Source organism: Solea solea, chromosome 11 (assembly GCF_958295425.1).
Source record: "Solea solea chromosome 11, fSolSol10.1, whole genome shotgun sequence".
Classification (NCBI taxonomy): Eukaryota; Metazoa; Chordata; class Actinopteri; order Pleuronectiformes; family Soleidae; genus Solea; species Solea solea.
The window spans coordinates 673351-692872 of NC_081144.1; positions in this window are offsets into that span (position 1 = coordinate 673351).

Genomic DNA, 19522 nt, shown 5'->3' on the forward strand with positions numbered 1-19522 from the left:
AACCTAAAGATAGTTCACATCAAATGAAACCCCTTTGAACTCCATTCCCATGATGCATTGCAGATGTTTACGTCCACTCTCGTGGCTAATTTGTCCACTTTAAAGTTAACGGCCCCGTAGCAGATCTCCAGCTTGTTAAATACCAAAGAATAATGGAGATATTTTTTCGGGCCCCCCTGCTGGCCTCACACCTGCTGAAACCTCACTTCACTTTAGATTTCGGGTGATGTGTGTGTCCCTGTTGTGTTCACTAATGCCACTTTCTTCTCTATAACGCGTGGTCAAAATGCCATTATACATCATTAAAATGAGGGGCTGCAAATAGCACAGTGTGCTCCTCTGTGACTGAGTTGATGGCCTCTGCAACTGCAGTGATAGGAGGCGAGCTAAAGTGCCGGCTTGATCAAAGGCCACCGCCAATTTATGCTCTGCTGCTCTTTCTCTTACCAACACACACACAACCTCATCAACAACCAGTATGTACTTTAACACTCACACACTTCCAAGTTCCCACTTTGCTTAATATTAAAAAAAAATCACCAGAGCGTCTTAGACATGATTTTAGATTGATTTAAAGCATGACAAAGAGGGGACCTGAAAAATGTCCCCTGTTCAACGGGGAGTCCCCTCTTCGTGAGTGTGTAACGACGCCAAAGTCCCCTGTTCTACTGGTTCACAAGTACACACACACACACGCACACACACACACACTTTCAACCACCCTTGCTGGAGGTAAAACACAGGCAGAGCAACTGAGAGGGAAAGCCCACATGTCTGGATGCCATGATGAGCTCACACCAGCAGAAGTCATTGATTTTCATTTTGGTGCATTGTCCTGGACTGTAGCTCTCTATACACATGCAATGTAACAGCTGTATAACACAGAACACCACAAACAAGCGATGAGCTATTATTATATTGCTGCTTTCAGACATGCACTGAAGTCCCAGCACTTTCCAGAACTTCTCTTGGCAGCTTCCCACTCAAATGTCCAAGTCATGTCCGAGTGAGCTCGTGTGAGAACACAGCAGCGGGAAAAGCTCTGGATAACTGAGTGGGTGAGTGTCCTGCATGCACAAAAACCAGCGCAGGAGGCACAGTCAGTTTTCACTACTGTATGTGTCAGCACCTTATATAACCACACTTAAAAAAACAACCTAAAGTATGCCTTAAACAGACACTTTGTGGCTTTTTGTAACAGATTTGTAATGATTATTATTATTATTATTATTATTTTAGGTGGCTTCCTTTTATCTGCTTCAATTCCAGGGTGTTTCTATTAAAGGCCTCTGGGAGCCCATATGACACTACCACCCTCCAGTCCCCTGACATGTGATTATAAACCACAAACCTACAGTATAATAGGGTCCTTGTGTCTTTTAAGCTGATAGCAAAAGTGTTAATTACTCTATGATTAGTGCTTATGGAGTCATGTTATTGTTTATGAGTTATATAAATGATTCAAATGTGTCTTGTAAGTGCCTACAAGTGTCCCAAAAACTTGTATGAACATACAGTATTAATGTTGATAACAAATATTTGAAGGTCCTATAAGTGGCCTATTACCACTTACTAAATGATATTATGATATCTGCTGTTCTTAAAGACTAAAGTTCCACTGAATTGACCACCAACTCTTCTCTGCTGTTCCTTTGGCAGCAAACTAGTAGCATCATGTCTTGTTCAGGTGTTTCAAACAACGCCTATCAAATCATTTAAAGGGGTTCCCACCAATCGTTGTGTCCTCTGATTGCATATCCTGACTGTTTCCATATATTACTCGTATTTTAAAGCCGTTTATTAGCTGCCATAATGCAGTGTCATGAAGCCTGGAAGTCACACTATTAATGTTTAACTCATCTTCCACTGTAGTTTAGATATGATCTCCATGGGTGATCAGAAGCTCTCTGGTTTGTTGTCAAGCTCCTCCAGTTTCCTGTAATGAAGTCCATTTATAATTGTTTTATAACCCTCCTCTAATGTTCGGTCTTATCTGACCGATTTTACAAAATTCCCAAAGAATAAATATTGTGTTTTTCTTCTTATTGCCGCAAGACTTCACATTATCTTCCACACTAAGCATCTGAACTGCATCTTCACGTTAACTTTGGTGTTCCCGTTAAAAAATGAGTAAATATTGTAACAGAAATGTTGTGATGATAGATTCTCTCATTCTTACAGACAAAGCTTTCATATTATTTTTATTCTTCATGGATGCATCCTTAACTTGCCATTTTTCAAACGAGTAACACAATCTCATGTGAATATTGGAAATGACTCCTGTCTGTCAAAAACGCACACACACTCACATCAGAAAACACTATTCGGCGGGTACAGACGCCCGTCTGGTACAGACGCCCGTCTTACTGACAGACGCCCGTCTTACTGACAGACCCTGATCTCCAGCAATCAATGGTTCAAGTCAAGAGGCAGAGAGAAGAGGCTGTCTTAGCTTGAGTCAGCACTCTTCTCCTCTACCTCCCTCCCTCCCTCCCTCCCTCCTTCCTTCCCTCTATGTGTCACCTGCTTCCTCTCTGTTTCCTCAAACTCTCACATTATGCAGCATGGGTACACACACACACACTCACACACACACACACACACACACACACACACACACACACACACTCACACACACCGCATTGTAAAATCAGAGGTCTTTCGATATGGTTTGGTGATCAGAGTTAAAAAAAAACCTCTGTGCTGACTTGACTTGAGTCAAGGTGATTACTCACAGTCTCCCTCTACTGGCACAGAAGCCTTACTGCATGCAGCAAGACTGTGCTCACTGTATTTTACCTGACAATAAAGTGAAGCAATGATCCACGAGATGACAGATGACGGCGTCTCATGTGAATAACCCTGTTATCAAAGCTGCAAATACACAAATCGCTCTGTTCTGTAAAATCTCTCCATATAAGGCTTTTATACGTGGAGAAAAATGTGACATTTCCATGAAATGGCCTTCCTTAAAAAAGTCACATGGAGGACTTTTCAATGCAAAACTTCATTTGTTTAAAAGTGCAAAGTAATGACTGTTGAATAAAAGTGTTCTGCTTGATCCTTTTCTATTACACAGAGGTCGGCTCACGTTAAGCCGTCGCTCTCTTGACAAACTGCAGGAAAATTGTGTCCAGAATTTGTAGCTTTTCCGTGGACTCACTTCCTCCTCCTGTCCAGACGACGCACCGCTGACTTGGTACTTTCTCTTTGAGGTGGCACTTTACTCAGTGCCTCTGTTCTCTCTCTTTTAATTCAAGGACAGAATATTGTTTATTGATGAAATGCACCTATCTTAGCTATATATACTGTATATATATATGTATATATATATGTATATATAGCTGAGATATGTAGATAGTATGTCCTGACTGTTTCTAATAATATTACTCATATTTGAAACCGTTTTTTTTTTTTTTTGACAAAACAAGAAGAAAAATGCAAATAAAAGATCAGAGTGGTACATTTATGAGAAACAATCAGTTTTACAAAAATCTCTTAGATCAAAGGCAAGGACATCAGTGGTTACTTTAGAGCTAATGCAGATGTGATTTGGGGAACTTTTCACTTCACTTATATTATGTCAATCTACATATTCTGTGTGTTAAAGTGGTGCAAAACTGTGTTATTGTGGTTCCTTAAGAAACGATACAAACAAATGTACATTATATGCCAACGATCTGTCATGTACTGTCTTCATATTGTGTATAACTGACAGGTGGAAGACTTTACTGTATGTATTTATAATAAAGAAAAGATGACAGAGAATAAACCAGGTTCAGATCTGTAAAGCGAGACATGATATTCAGCCTGACCATCCTGAGCCGGAGCCGTCAGGACAGTCAGTGGATTTGTATTTTTAACTTGTACAGGTCTCCGTGTCCATGATAGATGTCTCGTCTCCCCCTGGTTTCAGGCATGTGTCCCGGGCTCCGTGGAGTTCCTCTGCTTGGTATTCACAAGTCCGGTTTTTGACGACATGTCTATATTGCCCCTATGCCCTTCGGTCTCAGCGTACCTGCAGCTGCAGCGTCCCATCCATCCCCATTATCCAGCTCACTGTGGCAGACGCCTGTTCACTGCTCTCCAAGGAGAGAGGGGGAGAGAGCAGGAGAGGTGTGTCAGACGACTGTACATCCATACTATTGTGTGTTTGTTTAACAAGCTGCACACACATTAGCATTTCACCACCGTAGCACAACTTGTCCACATCCATATTATATACAGTACATACAGTATATAACATGGCCTTTCATAAACTCCTCCTCAACCAGCATATTTGCTTAATTAAAAATAAGAGCAGGTAGTTTTTTTTTATATTAGGCCAATGACAAGGTTACATTTTAATTAACTAACAGCACAATGACACAATTAAAAGCATATTTAGGCGCTAAGCAGACAAACGTATACCTGCTCCTTTAAGAATAATTGTGTCTGTGTACTGCTTTCTGACTGGACACTAAATTTGTGCAACAACATCTGTATAGAAAACCGCTGACTTTCCGTCTCTGTACAGACAGAAAGACAGTGTCAAAGACTCAGGCTCCCGATAAACTGTCTCTTTTTCATTAAACAGTTCTAGCACTACTCGACTCGGCTCTGCTCGTTTTGGTATCAGTTTTCCATTTCTTCATAGCTCCTCCTCAACGTGGGCGGAGTCGCCGTGACACGGCTGTGTGACTTTCAAAGCAGTTGTTTTCTGTGTAAGTGAATCCTTAGAATCAGTCAATGAAAAGGATTTGTTCACAGAATGGTTCAGTGCTTCCTGCATGACTGAAATACCACTGAACGGGTCGTGATTCGAACTCACGATTGCCGGCTTTCAACAGTGCTGTCGCTAAACACAACAGACGCCTCGGTTAAATATTGACATTTTAGACATTTCCTTTGCTAAATGTTGGAGATGAACGCATGTTTTCCGGGATTTTGAAGTCTTTTTGTCTGACCTGCAGTTCAGCATTGTTCTCTTTGATTCCTGCGCTCATGACTCCGTCAGCTCGATGGAACCTTGTCAGAGAAGGAAGTAAAGAAACAGCAGGTACTACCACTGACGGAAAAACAATAAAACAAGCAGAGTCAAGTTGAGCCGAGTAGTACGCGAACAGCATAATGGAAAAATGCCAAATGTGTGCTGCACTATAGTCTATCTATAAATGCAACGCCTGTCTGTCTGTTCATTGTATAACTGTCCAACGGCAGGTAAATGACTAACGGCACCAGTGTGTGCAGTAAATGACTAACGGCACTGATTTTGATATTGTTTGACTAAGAAATGCAACATTGAGTCCCTTCAAAAACAGTTACATATCGAACAGGTTCTGCACTGGTGAAGATTTTCTCCGACAACATTGATCAGGTTTTCCTTTGCGTCTTATCTCAAATATCTGGTGTTTATTTCTCTCCGTTGCTTCTCACACGTTGTCTTCCCTTGTGAAACAATATTTAATGGTTCAATGGCGCTGACATTAGAGCACTGGTGTGTTTGCAGAGCACAGAGAGGAGAGAGCTCGGCAAACAAAAGGCCCAGTGTTTACAAGTAGCAGCCTAATCCAATAAGTGATTTGGTGTTGTGTGCTGCCATATGTTTTAAAGCAGACACCAGCATCAGCAGTATAGAGAGGGATTTACAATGGGAAGACAGTGCAGCGGCATCACAGAGAGGTGAGGGTTGGTGTCTGTTCAGAGGAACAGCTGATGGCAGTATGAGTTGTAACATCTACAGTGGGAGGGGGTGAGGGAGGGGGGGGGTTCTGCCTGGGAGGGAGAGAGGCAAGATGGGAGTGAAGGAGGAGTGGAAGAACACTTAGAGAGATTAAACACAGTGGGATGAGAGAGGACGCTGCTTTAATGTGCATGTGTCTGCAGATGTGCAGTCGTGTGTGTGTGTGTTTGTGTTTGTGTGTGTGTGTGTGTGTGTGTTTGTGTTTGTGTGTTTGTGTGTGTTTGTGCGTGTGTGTGCTAGAGACAGGGTTTTGGATCAGAGTCAGGTCCTGCTTGGCAATCCATTATGGATTGGTAGTTGGTTGGCCCTGTTTTTTTTTTTTTTATTACTTATGGAATCTATCATTAATGGACATCTAGAGGACTTCATAGGTATTCAATGAGAAAGACATCAGTCTACTGTCAGCACTAACAGTGTTTGCCTCAGTGGCGCCCAGCGTTGTGGAACCAGGAAATGGTGTTAAACTACTATTATTGGGACAGAGAGTGATACTGAGCCGGGGTTATTGCATTCATCACACTGTGACATTAGTGGGAACATACACTCATACAGTGTGTGTGTGTGTAGGTGTGTATCTGCATATGAGAGGCCTAGTTTCAGCTCATGGACACAATGAAAGGTCCAGCGTGTAAGAATTAGTGACATCTACTGGTGAGAGTGCAAAGTGGAACAAGCACGGACTCCTCTGCACAAACCCTCCTTTTCCAAAGTGTGTCAGAGAACGACGAAGGCCTTCACATACCAAAGTGTGCGTTTTTCTTTTTGTTTCAAAATGGAAAATGCATTCACTGGCTTCTTGTTTCTCTTCAGACTGCTTCTAGAAACTGTTATGTCTCGTCCAATATGTTAATCATGTTTAGTGTTTCACGTTTTTACCTCATGTTGATGCACTTCCTGTTTTATTTTGTACTCATCTTTTGCCTCTGTTTTCAGATCCTGACTTCCTCCCTTTGTGTGATTTGTCCCTCCTTTGAGCTTGCCGACCCCGCCCCTCATTGGTTGCACCTGTGTTCCCCTGCCTCATGTATAAATAGTCCTCGTCTCCTTTGTCTTGTGTCAGTTGGTTTCTGTCTGTCTTGCATCTCCGTCCTGTCGACCAAGAACCATGTCATCAAGTATAAGTGAAGGTTTTTGAGTATAGATTTTGATCCTCCTTGTGAGCGTCTTTTGTTTGTGGAATAAATGCCTTTTGTTATATCCTAGTTAGGAGTTGAGCATTGGAGGAGCGTTGTCCTCCTTGTTGTGTTTGAAGTGGCTACAGAAACATGGTGGTGCAAGACGGTGACCTCTGTAAAGCAAGGATTTTACCTAAAGTACATATGAAATGTTTGCAGTGATTTTACACTTTCACAAACGTACTTATGGGTAGTGTATTCCATTTCTGCCAGAACCGACTGCTAAATCATTCACACTGGACCCAAATGTAAATGATGGGATGAGATTTGTGTCTGTCTAGGTTTGAAAGCTGTGACTGAAATCACGAAAAGTTTCTCTGTTTAACGAGAGTTTGTTCTTTTAAAACTACAACTGACCGGTGTCCTCAACTTTCATTGGGAGCCAAAAATCTATCTTTAATTATCTGACATTTATAGCACTCATGTAAAACTTGTCTCTGTCTGCTGCTTTGAGACGTTTTCACTGTCGTAAACCAACGCCAACTCCTGGTGAGAGAACGTGAGTAATGGAGAACTATTTGCCACAGAAACATTGATATGACAGCGATGCGACCATTTGGCAAATTTCACATTTTCCTCTGTACAGAATGTCATTTATTTGGAAGATGAAAGACATGTGTGTTCGAGTGCACGGTGGAAAGTCATTATTATTCAAAGGTGAAGAATAAAAAAGCACGATGATTAGGTTTGGAAGAACATATCGATCGCAGCTGGGATGAAGCACAACAAGGCTAAAAAGCATTAGAAAACCCCATCAGAGTGTTTAAAAGAGTGGCCTCCGCTAACATTTATCACGGCCCATTGTTACCTTTGAGGCTATTGCACTTTGTGTCAAGTCATATAGTGAGGACCAGGAGGTTTTTCAATTATTCCACCCAATTTGCAATAATGTACCTGTGACCTGAAGCCGTTTATGATGAAGGTGTTATTACAGGGGGGGGAGCAAAGTCTGAGTGCAGACGGAGGCAAAATGCATAGTAGGGTGTTTTTTTTTACCCTTGGATTGCCCTAATTATACAGAGCATTGATTTTACAATGCATCCATGGATTGATTAGAACGGCCGTGCACCTCCCTGAAGAAAGGAAGCTTTGCTCCCTGGTGTCTTGCTCCTTTCTCCCTCCTGCATTCGTTGTACCTGCTTTTTTAAACATTTTCTCCTTTTTCTTTATTGTAATTATTGTATCCATCTTCTTAGCCATTATTATCCAATTTCCTTTCCTTTCCTCACTGTCCCGATCCTTGTCCTCTTTGAAATCTCATTTGCTCTCGGTGAACAGTTTGCAAAAAAAAAAAAAAAAAAAACTAGCCTAACTGCAACAGCGTTGTCATCATAAACTTTTGTTTTTCAAAAGCCATTAGAAGCATTATTTTATCATCCTGTCAAAAATGGTGCCACATCAGCAAACACTCTATTGTAAGGAGCCATAGTAAATAATGCATTTAGGCATTTCATGCATCCAAATACATCACACTCAGACCTTTTCAGATGAGAGTTCATGCCACTGATACACGAGGTCATAACAGTTAGTTTAAAGAATATACAGCACTTATTCAGCACATGTTCTCCTCTTGTCTCTTCATTTAACCCAGAAATACATGTGCTAGTCACTTTTCTGCAAAACCAGGAGAAATTGTAGTTTACATTCTGTGCAGAACGTTTGGTTCCATATCTGTGCTATCAACATATCTAAGGTCAGTTTTTTATTTAAATTGTATTTGTACAGCGCTGAATCACAACATACAAAAGCACTGTACACAGACAACATCATGGAGAGCAGAGAAACCCAACAATTCACACAACAAGCAAACACTAGGCATCAGCGGTGGACAAATGGTGGACAGAAAGGACAAGAGGGAGGTGAGGTAGAGACGGAAGACAGAGACCAGGAGCAGATACACAACAACTGTATCAAGTTCTAAGTTTAGACAGGACAGTTCTGAGATGAGTTGTTTACACAACCATGATGTCATTTATATAAGCAGCAGCAGAGATTGTTGAAAACAATTATACTGATATTAACTTGATTATAGCTTGTTAATAATGGTGATGATATGATATGAGTGATAGTAATAACAATAGCTTTGAAACTGGATCTGGATCCTGCAACCTGCAAGAGGAGGATGAAGAGAGAAAGAGAGAGAGAGGGGGGGGAGGAAAGGAGGGAAGACACAAACTAGGGAGAGAAAGAACAAGGTTAACAACATATAATGCAGTCATATTCATACTCTGAGTGTGAGCGCTTTAACTCTTAACAACCATAGACCTCTGAAAGCGTGTTACCGCGTGTTACCGTGCATTACAGCGAGATCTTACTAACACGTAGATTTCAGCCAGTCGATCAGCAGAGACCCAGCTACATCACAGAAAGCGTTTCAGAAGTTCAGAAGTTCAGAAGTGCTGCCATGCGGCTCGGTCTTCTCCTGCATCTACAGTAAAAGTGAAAATTAAATCAATCAGATCAGATGTGTTGAAGCAACAAACAGGGGTCTCCGAGGACCAGGACTGTTGAACACTGTTCGACACTTCATGTTGTGTTTCTCTTGTATAGATTCATCCATATTTTGAGATGTTCTTCGTTACCACAGACGGGTGATGATGAGGTGCCTATAGATGAGTGGAAACTCTGGACACTCCTTACGCTTAACGGTGCCAGACAAAAGGGTTGTTCACATCCTGTGAAACATCAGGCACAAATGAGGCGGATAAACATTTAAAGCGACAGTCTGTCATTTGTTTTCTGGAACACTTTTCAGAGCAGACAGGAAGTATCAGTTGCACTGTAGCCTGCCATTCTAACGATTTATTTCCATACACTTACTCCTTGAGATTATCCCCCCCCCCCCCCCCACCCCACCCAGAAAACTTAATTCACTGAAAAGTTCACATTTTAAATGAGCAGCTGATCTGAAGCAGAACATGATTTAATATCATCCGTTAGCACATCTCTGCACCTTCATCGCTCCATCCATCCTAATTCGTCCTTCTGCTCCCAGTTCTCATTTCTCTTCATGTAGCCTTTCAGTCTGATGGAAAGTCACATCACTCTCTCTTTTCCAGTCTATCTTTCCATCTTTCTCCATTCTCCGCCCTCCCAATAAGGCCTTCATACAAGAGGACACTGTGTATTATGTGTGTGTATGTACACACAGTATATAATGAAACCAGATACTCATAAATAATGAAAGTGAGAAATGATGAGACGATGATGTTTATCTTATAATGAAGAGATGAGTGTATACGTTCGACTGTCAGGTCCAAAGGATCAATTGCTGCAGGCAACTGGGGAAAGTGGAAAAAAGAAAATATATATATATATATATAGAAGTGCAGGAACAGAGAGAGAGAGAGAGAGAGAGGGACGAGTGTGTTTAAAAATCAATTACACAGTAAATATGACACGAGTCAGCAACAGCACCCTCAGGGGAACCAAGGAAATATGTCCCTGCCTGCACGTCGGTAAATCTGCTCTGCCTACAAATGAATTACTAATTTTATGTACAGGAGTGGGGTGTGGGGTATTACACACACCCCACTGGTGTGTGTAAATGTGATGCTGCTTATGTACACAAGATGTAATTCCCCTGGGAGAGTGTTATTAATTGATGGAGTGGAGTGAAGGAAGTTTTATTTCTTTTTATTTCTTTTTTTGATGGGAGTGGAGGCGGGAGCGGAGCCGACCACAGGCCCGGCGTTACCTCTGATCTTAGGAAGTGTCAGCAGGTCAGAGAGCCAAAGACAAACAAGCCTGCAGCAGCTTTGAAACAGCCTCAAAGACTGAAGAAGTGGATGAGAGGACAGGGAGGAAAGAGAGGGAGAGAGGGAGAGAGGGAGTGACACACAGAGATGAGGCCATGACTGGGAATAACTGACCACAGAGAGGAAACTGAGAGTGTGATAGGAGACGGAATTAAAACAACCGAGACAAAGGCATGAGAGGAAAAACAGTTTGAAGTCTGTGGACAAAGATGTCAGCAGCTCACACTGAGCAATGAGACACAAAGGTAGATAGAAGTCGTCTTTTTTTACTCTAAACTTTGACCTTTGCATCGTCGGAGAACAAAACACAATCACAGTCGTGACCCGTGATGAAAGTGGAAGAAAACAAAACAACAGTACAGCAGGTGTGATTGTGTTTTACTATATGAAAGAAGTCATGTTGACACATTGATAGTTAAGAATTGCAGATGAAACTCAACAATCAACCTTCTCTCTATAGTGACGCTCCCTACTGTCGCTTTTAAGAGCAAACGAGACACAGTAGAAGTTTATATATACACACACACGAGGCATCTGCAGTAATTAAAACACAAACCTGCTGTTCCACCAGGCTCCTATTAGACAAATGACTGAAAACAACCTTCTGTGGAGACGAGCTGCTAAATGACAAGATGGATACACCGGAGAACATGAACATATGAACGCAAGAGACGGAAAGACTGAGGCGCAGATGACAGAGATACAGCGACGTCTGCGTACACAGAACAAAAAACAGCTCATTGTTGGGAATTTGAAACACCGGAGAGGAGTGATTTCCTGGACTCCTGAGATTTTCATTGAGAGTGACCAGGATTAGAAATGAGTGTATTGGAGATACAGCTGGAGAGATGCTGAGGAGGGATCGGGATGACATTGGACAAAGGATATTGAAGATGCAGCTGCTGGGAATGAGGAAAAAGAGGAAGAGCACAGAGAAAGTTCATGGATGTTAGAAGGACACAAGGGTTAGGGCAAGATGTGTAAGATGGTGGCAAATGTTCTGCTGTGGTAAAAAATCAGATCATGAAAGAAGAGGACATGTAGAGCCCAAATCACAGAAAAATCTCTCTATTCCACAGTTAAAATGTCTTGGACCTGTGACTTGGGGTTGTAACCTCAAGAGTGGGAGGAGTTGAGCATAATGTTGTCATATTAATGTTTCAAACAGGAAGCTTAATTGAAACTTTGTTTCAATGAATTGTGTTTTTTGAATCAGAGGCGTGATATTTCATTACTTCAGACTTCATTAGAACAAATGCAACCCACAGTCTGCCTGACTCTGGTCTCAACCACTTATTTATCCAGACGCATTTCATTCCTGCTTGTTGACGACTTGTTTACACAAACGTAAAAAGGATTCCCTGGAGGTTTTTCTGGGAAAAATATGATCACATTTGCATGGTAAAAATACACAATTTAGAAGTTACAGCAACCGCAACCTTATCAACTTACAAAACCAAATTTGAAGAAATTCCCATGAGGCAATCCTACAAAAATGGCACCTTTGTCAAAGCCTGAGCAGGTCTGTGTCAGCACTATATAACTTCTGGTTTTGGGTGCGTGCCACAATATGAAATACAGCGCTCTACTTTACTGCATTTGCAATGTTTGCATATTAAAATCCCTGCTCTAGAGTTCACTGGTATCATTGACTCGTCAGCAAATGAACGTGTTGCCACAAAATGATATTTTAAGACAAAACAATACCGTTCACCAACTGTAGAGGGACCCCGAGTGCAAATCCTCCATTATCATACAGTGCGTATGGACATGAGATCAGTGAAATCAAAGAGAAATCTACGATGAAACTGTGCATAATATATTAATATATAAGATAAGTACAAGGAAAAACATATATGTACTTATATGGTGAGTGGATTAAAAAACTGAAGTGTAGATCATTAGATTGTCACAGCTCCACTTCCTCAAAATCAAACACACTGCCAGTCACTCCTCCCTCTACCGCTCGCTCTTTTTTTTTGCATTTTCACCACCTCGGCATTTCCCCTCTAGTCTTCATTTGGACGGCCGGCTTGACTTGGCAGAGCAGCAGTATTGGTTTCGGCCCTAATGAAGAGCATTGATCCTTGTTGGGTTATGAGCAGGCTTTAGTGACCATGTTGAGATGTTAATAAGCCTGGCCTTATTCCGGAGGAGCTTTAATTAGCCTGTTGGAAATGTGCTTACGGGGCGCACTGTCACTCTGCTGTGGCACACATTGCTGTGAACACGTCCACACACACACACACACACACACACACACACACAGAGGAGGTCACTCACATGCAAATGTGTACAAGACTCTGGCTCACACACACACACATTTGTACAGACATTCATGTTAGAACTGTACTGACCTCCATTTACTTGGACAGCCTTGCTAAAGCCTTATTCCTAACTTTAACCATGACTAGAAAATGTGTTTGTGCCTCTTTGGGACCAGGTTTTGGTCCCCATGAGCACTACTGGTCCTGACAAATAGGTGGTTTACCAAGGTCCCAAAGAGGCAACAAAAACAAACACACACAGGTTTGCACGGCTTTGGACACTAAAGCCTTATTCTCAACCTTAACCATAACTAGATCATGCCTAACCCTAGATTATGGCCTTAACTGCAGCCTTAAAAATGTGATTTGGTCCCTATGAGGACTACTGGTCCTGAGAAGATGGTGGTTTACCATGGTCCCAAAGAGGTAACATAAATAAACACACACAGGGTTGGACAATGTACTGATTAATCCCCCACTCTTACCTTAACCTAAACTTAAGCAGTTCTTAAGAAATTAGGTCCTGTCTCATTAAGACCAGGTTGTTGTCTCCATAAGGAATACTGGTCCTGACAAGGTCAGTGTGATACCAAGGTCCCAAAGAGGTAACAAAAGAGAACACACACACACACACACACACAGAGTGTGTGGTCATTTCATGGACCAGTGAGATGGTGATCTAAACAACATTCTTCATTTTGTCAATTAATAGTTTCATTAGTGAGTCAGGCAGTGTGAACGTAGTTACATGCAACACACACTCATCTCCATCGACTGTTCTGAACACGCTCTCTGCTCTTCGTCTTTGTCGTCATCATCATCGTTGTCCTCTTCTTCTTTTGTAAGTATTAAGTATTAAGTATAGCTAAAACCTTGGGTGAAGGCACGGATTGTTGTTGCTCAGACACGGCGGCACAAAGTCTTTTTCCTACAAAGTAAATATTAAATCAACTTTAGCTGCATCTACTCCATTGTTTTTTATTACCTCCACTAGCGAGGTGGTGTTTCGGTGTAGGTTTGTCCTTCTGTTGGCAACGTTCTGTCTACAGTTTTTGATGATAAATCAGTCTGATCATTTCTTTTATGATGGTAATAACATTTTGATAATAATCTTTCCACTGTCACAATGAAATGATCATAGGTTACTAAGCAAGGCTGCTGTAGACCTTCAGCTCCTGTGTGTGAAAATTGTGTCAAATTGAAATGATCTGTAAAGTTAGAGTGTTTTGTTTATTTTACCATTCATTGTATTTATTACCATTTAACTATTATTTATTACGATGCAGAATATTATATGTATATATATATATAATTTGCAAAGTTTGCCTGCAGTGGCCATACTTATAGTAAACTTTACTGTTGACTACCGTACTATATAGTGTTTTATGGCTTGTTCAGTCTTATTGTGGTCAGCAGGACTGACATTTTTTAAACATGATTGACATATTTCAAATAGCTTTGTTTGTATGAGTTGCTTAAAATTATGTTTCTAGAAACTGCTGTGTGTGTGTGTGTGTGTGTGTGTGTGTGTGTGTGTGTGTTTGTTAGGTGACAGTGCACGGGGGAGGGGCACCAAAGGTGTGACAAAGTTGATTCACTATGTGAAAAAAAATGTTTTGTTTGTTTCCGATGTGTAGTGTGAACGACACCATGAGGTCTTGAGGCAATGAAATGAACAAAAAAAATAATTATTATTGAGGAAAATTGCAAAATCAGCGGATTAAACACTTCTCAAAGGGTAACACAGTAAACTGAGACGTCACCGTGCTGAAGTTAACATGTAGGTCACACAGCGTAGCGCCGCACGCAGCTGCTTGCTTGGCTGTAGATTCCTGGACTCAATTTACAGAGGACAATGTGAATGCCTTGGCTTGATTCATTCGCATAATCCTCACACACATATATCACCAGCCAGACTGTCAACACAATGGCCGTCACATTCACAGCTGCTGCTACTTTGAACAATTGGTGTGGACACTACAGCTGAAAACAGAAAGCTGCTGATTCGGCTGAAAATGCCCTCCTTCCATCAAAGGAACGAGACACTTTGGAATATTTAGTCGGCTCACGGGAAGCGTTTGGAGAGAGAGGGAAGGTGCTTTTAAAATGCCATGTCATGTCAGTCACATGACAGTTTCCTGTGTGTAAATCATAAATTACTCCCTGATTGTGTGTTGGTTTTATTAAACTTTGATCTGGAGGGTATTTTTGATATTATCGCTTCATTTACTCATTAATCACGAGAAGGGTCCGGGGAGTTTTAGCTTTCAGCTTTATATTCACTCACTGGACTGTAATCTGCTGAACGTCATCTCGTGTCACGGTTTTTGAGGAAAAGGAAGTTAATTATCACAAATCAGCGATATATTATTCACGGCATCAACACGAGAGGAACTTTGACATGCCCTGTGCCAAAGGATTTGTCATAATCTCTACCTGCAGGGCTCATTTGGACTTTTAAATACTTTCTTTTTTCCCAAAAAAAAAGTACATTACAGAATAATCAGAGAATAAACCAGACATGTACAAAAAAGTTGTCATACTCAGAAGAAGATAAGTCTTAAATTATAACAATAATATTACGTTAATGTTATAACTTCTCAATCTTCAGTTCGGACTGTCTGTCTTCATTTTATCTTGTAATATACTTCTTTGTGTATCTTGATTAGTTTACATCCTCTTATACTTGGTTTTACTTTCCTCCACGTGGTTCATGAGGAAATAGAGAGTGGATTGTTTTTCCTGTGTGAGCTCCTCGTTTCATTTGCCAAGTTTTATATTCATAAATTTCAAGTCTTCAAACGTGAAACCCAGTTTCTGGGACTTACAAACAAATTAAGGCTTTTTTTTAGAACACTCTTGAAATAGAAAACTGCAGGTGCTGCAAAATTTAGATTCACTTTATTTTTATGAGTTATGTTCAGAACCACTGGCAAAGTCTTCAAATATATATTATGGATTTATTTAGTTTTCTTTGACTTTGTTTGTTCTGAGTGTCGCTTTTTATGAACATTTGTTTGCGGTTGTTTTTCTTCATTCCTGTGAGTGTCACTTATCATCACTGGGTTTTTTCCCCCTTATTATCTGCAACTGTTCCTAATGTTTCTCACCTGTGTCTTATCTAAGCTCCTAGTGAACATAATATCTCTGTTTCCCATCATTTACAGCCACTTTGTCTTTCCTGTATGATGTCAATTCTCCGTTTTTGGGCCTTTGGTGCTTTGTTTTGTGGACACCTTTGGCTCCACTTACCCATTTCCCCGCTGCTAGTTTTTGTCGAGTAAAAACCTTGTTGCATTAAACATGATCAGAGTTTGACTCCTGCTTTTGGCTCATCACCACTGGGATTTGTTCCAGCATCTGCCCTTGTGTTGTATTTGGCCATAAGTTGAACTGTCACTGCATTTTTCTTCCGAGGTCAGTTGTGTAGAAGCTGTATCAGTGTTGTGTTGTGTTGTGTTGTGTTGTGCAGAATAATCAAAGCCACTATCAGAAAATGTTCAGCACTAAACAAAGACGTCATGACCTTGACGAGTCAGTTTGGAGTTACAAGCTTCACATGCTGGGTTTGTTCTGAAATAAATAAAGATGGGTACTGTTTATTTTCAGCTATTTAATGATATAAGTCAGTGTTTCTCTACCAATTTAAATTTTTCAGCAAGATCTTGTATTGATGATGGGAGAGTCGGACCACTGTGCAAAGCCTTCTCCAGCACATCCAAAGATTCTCAATGGGGTTAAGGTCTGGACTCTGTGGTGAAAATGATGTCTCATGCCGATGAATCCTGGCATTGTCATCTTGGAATATGCCTGTGCCGTCAGGGAAGAAAAATCCATTGATAGAATATTTTGGTCATTCAGTATTTTTCAGGTAGTCAGCTGACCTCATTCTTTGGGCACAGAATATTTCTGAACCTAGACCTGACCAGCTGCCAAGACTACCAATAATAAACGGCTACTGTAAAAAGGTGGCAACCTTTTTTTTTGGCTCGCCAGTTTATAAATAGTGTAGAATTTAGGCTTGTGGCAGGAGGCGGAGCCAGTCCAAGCTGACGTCGGACATACATTCAGTCTCACGGTGAGGTTATGATCTTTGGACTATGAGAGGAAGCTGGGATACCCAATGCTGCACACATTAAAAACATGCACACACACACAATCACACAAAGACTTTAGGACAACCATGAATCAAACCGGGGACCTTCTCACCGTGAGGCACCAGTGGAAACCACCTAACCACCGTGTTACTTAAAGCCATTGAAGTGACAATGACAGGCAGAATCTGGACTAGAATCTATATTTGGCAGCCGAGAAAACTTACAGCTCCTTTAGAATTTCACTATGTACTTTGGCCACATTTATATATACATATATATGTATATATATATATATATATGTACACGTGTATAAATGTGGCCATTTAAAGTGTCAGATTTGTGCCAAGGTGCTTTACAATCATAGCACAGGAAAAGCAATACAAAAGTAAAGATAAAGCAAATAACTTGTGCAGTGATAGAATCAAAATCAATGTGAGACAGATTACTGGTTTCAGACGAAACAACAAATTAAAATGCAATGAATTAAAAGCAATATAAAATGTTGGAGTTACATTTAAAATGATCAATAATGGTGCAGCGCCGAGGACGATATATTAGAGTGGATGTAGTCTTCCTGTTTGCAGGGTGAGTCGTAATAACAAGTAGAACAAACTGTATGTAGTCTGTATGAGTAAATGACTCAACTTGATTTATAACATTTTCCTAAAGGGTAAATTGTCTCAAGCACTAGTTTCAGATATATGTTCATTTTATAACTCATGTTAACCATTAAGAGGGAAATAGACAGCACAGAGTGGACGCCAGTGAATGTCCAGTTTCAAAAAGTGTTTGTTTTGTGTCATGTGACCACTGCAGATTAGAGTTACATGCTGACTTTTATGGAACCACTTATATACATCTCGCAGCTGTATCTTGGACTATTTGCAGTTAGGAGTGGGTGGAGTCAACCCACGTATATACAAAGCTGAGCTGAGAGAGCAATAAAAGAGCCAGTGTTTGGTTTGTTCATACGCTGCAATCACAGCAGTACAAGGCGGCAGACTGCGTTCAGATTCACAACAGAAAGGAACTCTGTTAACGAGGAAAGATGTACTCGGTTTGAATTTAGCAAATGTCAGATGTGGAATTGTACATTGACATCATGCAATAACCATGCTTTTCACAGCAGGGAACTTCAAAAGTACCCGTGTTCCGACCGATATCTCGCTCCCACTGCATCGTTACGACATTAACAAAGCAATAATACCACATGGAACCACTGGGGACACAAACATTCCCTGTTGCCCCCCTTTAAATGTAATTTTTCTATTAAGGTGGTACAGTTAACGCTCAGCACACTGTAGGACATGATGTCTATTAAAAAGGGCATCGACTCCAAACTGTTAAATGGTTTCGTAATAATGGCGATGACTTTATTTGTGTGGCTCAGTTCATGCGGGGGAGTGCAAATCAAAGTGCTTTACATCGATAAAAGGTAGTGCAGATTGTATGGCTCCTATAGGATTAAAGAGGTTAGAGTTTCATTGAGCAGCAGCAGCAGCAGCAGCAGCAGCAGCAGCACAGAGCAGACATCGTCTCATCCGATAAAAGCCAACAAATCTCACTGCAAGGATCAATGATAGAAGTTACTGAGGACGCACAGACGACACAGACTGATTAGTGTGGTTTGGTTGTGAAGGTCCAATATGCAATAATTGAGCACCACTGCTCTTATGCATTGGAGCACAAATGTCAATGTCAGTGGTTATTATGCCATATGTCATATGTCACCCACAATAATTAACGTGTCATCATGTAACTTTAAATAGTTACACAGAAACCTTATAATCGGTGTGTTGTGTCACTAGCATTTAGTTTTTAATGGTTCACTAGTTTTTAGTACCTGCTCTGATAAGGGTTTGAGGCGATACTATGCGTGACGTTTGGTGGACTGATCGGTCCACAATGCCGAACTGTAGATCAGTTAAAAAGACTTAACAATCCTAACAACGTGAGTTAATCTCCAACAATTACCAGGGTAAAGTCTAAAACCTCAGTATTTAACAGAGGAGTCTGGTGTGTTTAGCGACAGCACTGCTGATCGTGAGTGGCCCTGCTGCTGTTTTCAGTCCATTCTAATGATTCAGTTACACTGAAAACAACTGCTTTACAAGTCACTCGTCACTTGTTTGTGTGTGTGTGTGTGTGTGTGTAGGCTGCATGCAACTGCTCATGCAGCCGTACAGTGATGACTCCGCCCACGTTGAGTAGGTACTATTTTGTAGTGGAAAACCAACCTAAACCGTGCCAAAGCGAGGCGAGCTGGGACCATAGGCAGTAAAGTGACTTAGGACGTAATGTTTGGTCAATTTTCTTCTTTTTTATAACCTCCATCTGAATAAATAGAACTATGTAATGACAAGATTGCTTAACTTCAAACACTTACTGAACAATGTTCTGTTTCTCCACACCTAAATATTAAATACATAATATATATGATAAGCTGTATTTATATGGGCGTGACAACAGCAGGGAAACCAGCAACAAACAGCAAAAATACCGA